At 45.6% G+C, this 8,165-nt stretch overlaps 1 long non-coding RNA gene across 6 annotated transcripts in view; it reads right to left on the minus strand.

The window, feature by feature from the left end:
* Nucleotides 1-7,914, minus strand: part of LOC139828651 (uncharacterized) — a 42,986-nt gene extending 35,072 nt beyond the window's left edge. For all 6 annotated transcript variants that reach the window (XR_011740543.1, XR_011740544.1, XR_011740542.1 and 3 more), the window contains exons 1-2: nt 7,517-7,914; nt 6,171-6,305 (exon numbers count right to left, since the gene is read on the minus strand). This is a non-coding gene — a long non-coding RNA (uncharacterized lncRNA). The remainder of the gene's footprint in view (nt 1-6,170; nt 6,306-7,516) is intronic.
* Between the last annotated feature and the right edge of the window lie 251 nt (nt 7,915-8,165).

Consider the following 8,165-nt stretch of genomic DNA (forward strand, 5'->3'; position numbering starts at 1 on the left):
TTAGACCTGCAGCAAACCCCAGGGCACAAAAGTTATCCAGATGCTACACCTGAAAACTAGGTTGAAAAGCATAAGTGAAAGTTCTAGTTTTCATTGGATCAATAATCACCACTTTCCCCTCCAAATATGTTCTTGAAATTAAATCAACTGCCTTTAAATTGTGGGGAAAGGAAAGGTGAGAAGAGCAAAGAAAGCTGTTAGGGAGCAGGAACTGCAGGAGGGAAGTTGACTTCAACAAGGGACTCGTTGAAATGAGAGCTTGATACTGCAGAGAATATTAAGGGCAATCTTGCCAAAGATTCGTTAACCCTTTAAATCAAGGGGGTAGATCTGCTGTGCATGGGGTAGAAATGAACGAGATAAATACTCCAGTCTCAGTTTGTGCATAGGGAGGTGTGAGCCTGAGAGCAGTGACTGGGTGACCGATGGGGACAAGCACAAGAAATAGCGTCATTTGGGGAAATCAGCTCACACAGCCTCCATGCAGGGTTTATACATTGCAGAGCTAGCAACAACTCCAACTGCATGCTCTTTATGCTGGTGGCACGATCCAGCCTTTAGCCTCTGGTAATGCTTTCAGTGTTGGAAAGCATTCCAAACAGTTGCAAGTTTGGGTCTCAGGCGATGAATTTCTCAATTTAGTATGCAAGAAGCTGTTCTGGAAGGCAGGTGGTCCAGCAGCCTTGCAGACACTTTCACTTCATGATTCTTGACAATTTATGGCATTGACCTGCATTAAAACCAAAGGAGAAAGCTTGAAATAGCCCCATAATTATGCTGCAGAGAAGCCTTAGATGACCTTCCATTAACACCTGCTCTGCACTAAATGCTGAGCATCAATTCATGGTAAGATGAAAACCGGGCTTGTAGCAGTGTTTAATATGCCAGAGTGCTCATCCTGCTGCAGATTTGTCCACCTGCACACCAGTATCCTAGTGAAGGTATTTTGAACAACGTGAAAGGCCCAACAAGACTTTCCAGATTTACTGGATAACCTTCTCTGCAAAGCGATTCTCTTGGTCCCAATGGTAAGAAATATTTAGAGGCTGATGCTACATATGATAAACAGTGCAACCCTTGGCAGCAGTAAGCCAGACCCTTCCCCTCAGCTGTGACCACAGCTTCTCCTTATTAAGCTCTTTATGTCATTAAGCAGCCCCACTGGGAACAGCAGAAAGCATGACTGGGAACATTAATGAAGATCTACAGCATTACAAGAAAAAGCTCAATGAATCAATGCCTCGTGCCGTATTCCCATGGCTGTGACCTGTCCCCATTAGTAACAGGAGAGGGTTTGAAATAAGAGAGACCTCCCCTTCTCTTCTTTCTCCCTTGAGAGGTCTGTAATGCTCAGCGCCAATAGCTGCTTGCAGGCGACAAAGGTGACTCTGGCTGACTTGTTGCCCTCATGCATCCCCAGTGTCAGTCCTCACCCCAGTGGTGCAGACACCAGCAGCTGGGACCAGCACTGGCTCCATCACACATCTCTTCTGTCAGCAGCTATGTTCACTACAAAAGCAAACACCCACCTTCTCTTGTGATAAAAATGAGCCATCAGTGGGCATCAGGGCTCAGGAGTGCAACCAGCAGGAAATATGAGGCAGGAAGGGAGGATTAGGAGATTTTAGGCTGCTTAAGAAAAACCCCAAAACCATGCATAAGACACCGGTTTGCACAGATGAGAAGCAATTCTTACCTACCGAAATGAAGATCTGAGGCACATGTTCAAAGTGTACCACAGGAACGCAGGTGCACGGCCAAGGGATTAGGAAAGTCCTTTACACCTGCCCACATTCACTCACAGCTGGGGTCATACTCCTGTCAAAGAGCTCATAGCAGCAGGGGGGCCACTGAAGGAAGGGGCCAGGAGGATGAAGCTTCATGGCTGTTGCAAGGTGATTCAGAAAAAGACCCACATTAGACGCAGCCACAAGCAGTCGTGTTCTGCAACCATCACTGGCATCTGTCCTCCAGGTCCCTGTCCTGCTGAATGACCCTGGGAACAGGGACTGCTCCAGAGGCTGCTGTACCCATACTGTCTGCAGAACAGACCTGTGTGTGTCTGCACCACAGGGTCACAGCAAAGAGACATTTATTTTTCTAGCTGCAGGAATAAAAATGGGTGAAAAACTTTGAAACTTGATCACATTTTGCCCATATTTCATGTATGGTTGGCAAATTAACAAGCAACGCTCAATTGCTCAATTATCTTAAACTTTATTTTTAGAGTCATTCAGCCATAGGGTAGGGATGTATATACATGTATCTATCTGTGGCATGAAAGCAGCTCCAAGGCTGTCTGCAGGGAGTTATTGTGCTACACAGACTCTGGTTTCTCACTATTTTTTCCCTGAGAGTAGTGGCAAGGACTATACAAAACAAAACAGTTCTGCATTTCTTTGCAAGGGACTTTTTGCAGGGATGAGTTCCCTCTCCAGCAGTGGTAATGTGAGAGCTCAGTGTTCACATGGGACAGGACTGAGGGGACAGAGATAAAGGCTTATACAGAGGGTAGATCAAAGGGGCTGTGGACTTATAGGTTTCTAGCAGGTTTGGCAGAAACCTTTACGGCACGTGACAGAGATCCCAGGACACCGATAATGATGCTCACACGGGTACCAATCAATCCCGCTCATATTCGCCCAAGATCCTGCTTTCTTGCAAAAATGATTACCAATAACAGTTGCCTGTGGCAAGGAAGAAGCAAAAATCACAGATTTGTCTGAGCTCTCTAAAATGTATGTCAGGCAGTCACAGACATCCCCTCCTAGGCCTGCTATGCTTTTGACAGGAAAAAAAACAAAGGGGGAGCTGGGCTGTCTGGGTGCCTTGTGCTTACACTGCAGCAAGGTAACAGTTTACCCGTGAAAACACTTAATGCTTCCCCACATTGCCTTTCCTTAGGCTCAAACCACAGCTCCTGCTCTCTCCAAACCCTTCTCCTCCTCACCAGCCCATCAGTGACCCCGTGTCCTCCAGGCTTCTCCTCTTGGACCCCATGGGTGACCAGCACCATGGAGTCAGCCTTGACAGGAGCAAGATGCACTCCCCACCTGACCCAGTGTTACAGACATGGTGACTCTGCCTGTTCCTCACAAGAGAGTTTTTCCCAGGTAACCAGTCAGTGATTTGCGCAGCCAGCATCAGGGACCTGCAGCTGGAGACTGTCTGGAACCACACGAACATGTATCCAAGCATCTGTGGTGGGCTGGCCCTGCTCTGGCCACCAGGCAAGTTTAACCTCAGAGATTTAAAACCTTTGAGAGCGTCAGCCTGCCAGCACTTTCCCCTCAGATGGAAAATCCCAGAACAAGGCAGTGCAAAGCATCCCTCTCCAGTAGCCAGCAGGTCCCAGGCCAGGAGGCCCACAAATCTCCCTAAAAGGAGAGGACATAGCAGGGACTTCATCTGCTGAAAAGCACAGCGAAAGAGCCCGTTCGTAACAGCTCACACCAAAATCTGCCTTTAACATCACTACAGTGATCAGTGCCGTTAGCAGTGGCCTCCTTGCCTCTTCATAAACACCTTGAGAACAAAGTGCAATGCTGGGTCCAGGAGCCCAGCTCCAGCTCATGCTGCCTTATTATCTTCTCAGCCTTGTTTAGTCTTTGTCTCTAATGTAGATGGCAAACTCTCCCGGGCAGTGACCATGACTTAGTTCACTGAGTGCCAGACAACTGCTGGAGCTCAGTTAATGATGAGACAACTCCCATAGGCCCATTGTCTTAAGTGGAAGTTTTGGCGAAGGGAAGACTTCAGGGATTTGCCCAACAATAAGTCAGTAATTCAGGATGCACTTAAAGACACATTCAATGTGCCTTTGCAGCAACATCCTTGGGAAGTGAGCATTTGTACTCCACAGCACAACTGCGAGGAAGTCTAATATTAATTAGGAAGCAAACTCAAGGGCCCTGAATAGGCCCTTACAACAAAAGATCTTTTATTGAATAACTGTAGAGGAGTGCAATGCCAAAGTTTTCATGCCAAAGTAACAATAAATGAACTGCAATTAATGCCTTTAAGACCAGTCTGTAAATTCAACCTTAGCTTAAACAAACCAAGGAGCTTCTAAAAACATCTTTTAAGCACTGTAAAAGGAAAAAAATGCACACAAACTTAAATAAAATACACAGGTTGATTCAACCTGTTTCAGCTGATAAACGGCGTGGTACTTGTTATGTGCCAAAGTGACACTTGACCTCTATATATCTTCTTAATGAAGTCAGCAGAGAAAGACACCCAGTGAGCCTTTGTAACACTGCAAGCGAGTTGCAAGCTGGGCTTCACTAATGGGAGCTGTCACTTGTTTTTTTCCAGGTCACAAACTAAGAAGAGCAATTAAATCAAATTGGAGGCTGTACAGATTGGAGCAAGCCTCAATAGACCAGGTACCTAAATCATTAAAGACATAGTTCTTTTCCATGATAAATTGTTGAGGAGAGTGAAACATGCTGCTGGTCATTAATCTAGGCTAATCAGCTTGAAAGCTGGGTTGTTTTATTTAGTAATTAACTGGTTATTTGAAAAAAATGATACATGGCCTATAGAGCTGCCATCCAGCAGATAATAATGCAGAGCAGTGGGGAATCTCTTGAGGGCAATTCATGCCTTTTCAATTATACCCATTGGCAAACTCTGAAAAATGGCTCTGGGTTTGTATGGACACGTAGTAAAGAAACACACTCCAATGAACATAGCAGGCATCTTGTTGTGTGCTGGTAATTGCTCTGTCCTGCCCCTCACACAAACCATGCTAAAGCAAACCAAACATTTTGAGGTGTCCTTCTTCCCACCCCTTGGATTTAGAGTTAGTGTTTGTCAAATCCTTCTGCTGGAATTGGGGAAAAAGAGCTGCTGTGTCCCAATGGCCAGGTCTGCAATAACAGGGACCCCAGCATACCCCTTCCCAGGTAGGGGCTGCACAGCGACCAGCCTGAACTTCTCCAGAAGTGCTCCATGGGGTCCCAAACTGGCTAAGACCAAAGGCAGCTTAAGCAAAGAAGCTGAAGCCTATTTCCTGGGGAACCTGCTGAGCAGGAACACCAGTCGATCAAACGCTGCTGCCCTGCGTGGTTGTTAATGGACGAAACACACAGGACTGGCTGTCTGTTGTTGTGCTGCAGCAAAATCAAAGTGAGGAAGACTTTGCAAGAACACAAGGTAGGAACAGTGAAGCACTTCTCTGACTGGGAGGAACTAGCCTGTTTTACCTGCCGTGTCAAAGCCCAGTGTCTCCCAGACCCAGCCACAGTTATCACAGGGTTTCTTTTCACACTGAGCCCTTCCAGTCATTTTGCACAGGGGCATCTAACTCTGCTCTGCACACGGATGTATAAACAAACAGCTTTCTTTTGGTGACTGAGACATGTATTTCAGCCTCACCAACAATTGCTTCCAGGTGTCCACAAAAAGCCCCTCAAGTGAACCACATGTCCTCAGAATGCACTTTTCTCCTTCGTTAGATTCAAAGGACAGGAGAGAGGTTAAAATTCTGCTGGAAAAAAGTGCCTCTGGACATAGAAGAAAACACCATTATGTTGTACTGAGCACACACACAACAGATCTGGCTCAAAACGTTCCCGAACCACGAGTTGCTGGCAGGCTACACCAGAGCGTCATGCATGCTTGTCCTGTTTTTCACTCTATCCCAGGCACGTCTTGCTGGCGAGTGGTGTAGACAGGACAGTGGGCTACCCAGACCAGTGGTCTGATACAGCATGAGTGCTCTTTTGTTAGGTGTGTTCTCTCTCTTAAGATTCAGAGGAAAAGAACTGTATGGCCGGCACAGCAGCAATAGGAATCCAAGGCTGGAGGGCAGGACAGCACTGTTACCTTAGCAGGTAAGCACTGTGCAGATGGATGGGCACGTTGCTCAAGCAGCGTGTCTAACCAACTGTACCTCAAAAAAATATTTGCTCTTTTGAGAGCCTTTCATGGAGGTTTTGATGGCAGGAGGAGAAAAGAAACAGCCCGTTCAATGTGCGAGGAAGCAGCATCCACCATACAGAAGCAGCATCTACCGTGCACACAAAGCTTGCAAATATGGGCCATGCAGGCTTATTAAACCTGGTTGTGGGGTCAGGAGAGCCCCAGAGCCAGCAGCATCCCACAGAGCAAGCAAAGCAAGCTACAGCCAGCTTAAAAAAGCACCCGTTAATGAAAAACTTTACCGGGAAAGCAGATCACATCAAGGCCACACAGAAGTCTCAGATCCTTTAAGCTGCACTTTGAAGACCAGTGGTGACAGACCGACAGATAAAGGCAAGGTCACAGGCCAGCAAGGCCCCCTCCAACATATCGTGCAGCTGAATTGGAAAAGAGAAGAAAAATCATTGTTGCTATTTGACTAAACATTATGAACTAAAAATAGCTGAATATCTCTGATTAGGAAAATTCCCGGGGCTTACAATACTTGCCACTTGGGGTCCAATTTTTCTCTCTTTTATTATGGGCATTAGGTTTTGGACAATACCAGGGCTACAGAGGGCATATGTTAAGTTAGTCTAAGCCTGCACCACGCAAACCTTTGCACCCTGTAGGCTACTTTGTCGAATATTTCTGTCTCCAAATGAGCTGTAAAGGTTGCAGTTGTTCTGGCAGCAGCCAGCACAGCTCCCATTAACACATTTCACGAGTATAATTTTCAACAGTATTAATAATCGTCCTCATAAAGTCCATAAGAGGAACTTAATGGACTAGACTGTTTTTATTTCCATGAAATTCCTGCTCTTTTAAAAGCTCTCCATGCCTGGATTTAATATTTTCTAATTTCAGACCTCGACCAAATGTTTCCAGGCATAAACTTTTTCACTTCAAGTGTGCTAATGCCAAATGAAAAGGAAAGCCATCTAAAGTTCTGCCAGACCCCATAGCTTGGGTTGAAAAAGTCAAAGATGAAAGGGACACACCTGCCAGTGGCCCTCAGGTGACCAGGGAGGGACTCTGGGGAATTATTAGCTCTGAGCAAGGATTTTATGACTGCACCAAAGACCCCATCAGCCTTCAGGAATGCCCACTGCAGGGCCTATCCCATGAGGGATGGCAACTGGCTGCATATTGCCACCATAGATGTCAAACCATGACCCAGTTCCAGACCAGGATCTTGAGGCTGGGGTGAGTTGGTGCAGGGGCAGCACTCAGGTTTGCTGAGCTGCACTTGCATGTTTGGCTCATTCAGCAACTCCTTGTTTCCATCAGCAAAGCAGGGCACCATCTCTACAGGCACAGAATGCTCTGACCATTGGAAAGCAACAGCACAAAGTATTCTGGCTGAAGGTAGTAGAGTCTGCTTAGAAACCTGGCCTCAATACCTTTTCTTAGGAAAGGAGGGAACAGAGTTACTAACCTCTAAGTTTAACATTCAGTCATAATTAACACTCTGGGGAAACAGTCAAAGGCAGCTCCTAATTCTGATGAAAAGCAGAATGAGATCCCGGTGCTGGAAGCTACAGCACAAACTTAGTCAAAGTAGGGTGGTAATGTTTATCAATGACTGTAATAAGTTTAGCAAACTTACCTGGTGCCAAGATCCACTACAGAGGAACCCCTCATTGTTTCTTTATTGCAGGTCTCTTTTAGCCCAGCCAGAAGATAGAAGTTTGGTGCAGATGATCACAGTGACCCATTCTGGTCTTACCACCCAGAAATACCAAGTGGTAGGAATTGAAACACTTAGAACAAACTGCTTACGAGCAAGTAATGGATTTTTATTTGTTCCCTGACGTCTCTAAATTACCCAAGACAATCTGTTATAAGAAAATAAGGAAGAAATCTAAGATGTAAGCATACTTTTCTTTCTGAAGGATTTGTCTTGCACTTGAAAATGACCTTGTAAGAACAAAAAAAATCAAGAAAAAACACAAAACTGGAACTAGCTCAAATACTTCATGCCGAGGATGACTGAAGTCCTTTGACTTCTAGTGTCAGTGGAAAAAAACAGCGGGAAAAACTTCTCTTAAGTCAGAGAACCCTCACCCAAGCAGTACCAAGCAACCTTGAAAATCCAAGATTAATGGTGACAGAACAAACCAAGATGATCATTGGTGTGTATTCTACCTCAGAATCTCTGCTGTTCACCAAGCAAACACCTCACCTCAGATGTATCTTAGACCTAAGAAGTCTGTTTTCAGCTTAGCATAAGTGAAACCAATGTGTGTTATCTTGAA

Source organism: Patagioenas fasciata, chromosome 9, assembly GCF_037038585.1.
Source record: "Patagioenas fasciata isolate bPatFas1 chromosome 9, bPatFas1.hap1, whole genome shotgun sequence".
NCBI classification, from domain to species: domain Eukaryota; kingdom Metazoa; phylum Chordata; class Aves; order Columbiformes; family Columbidae; genus Patagioenas; species Patagioenas fasciata.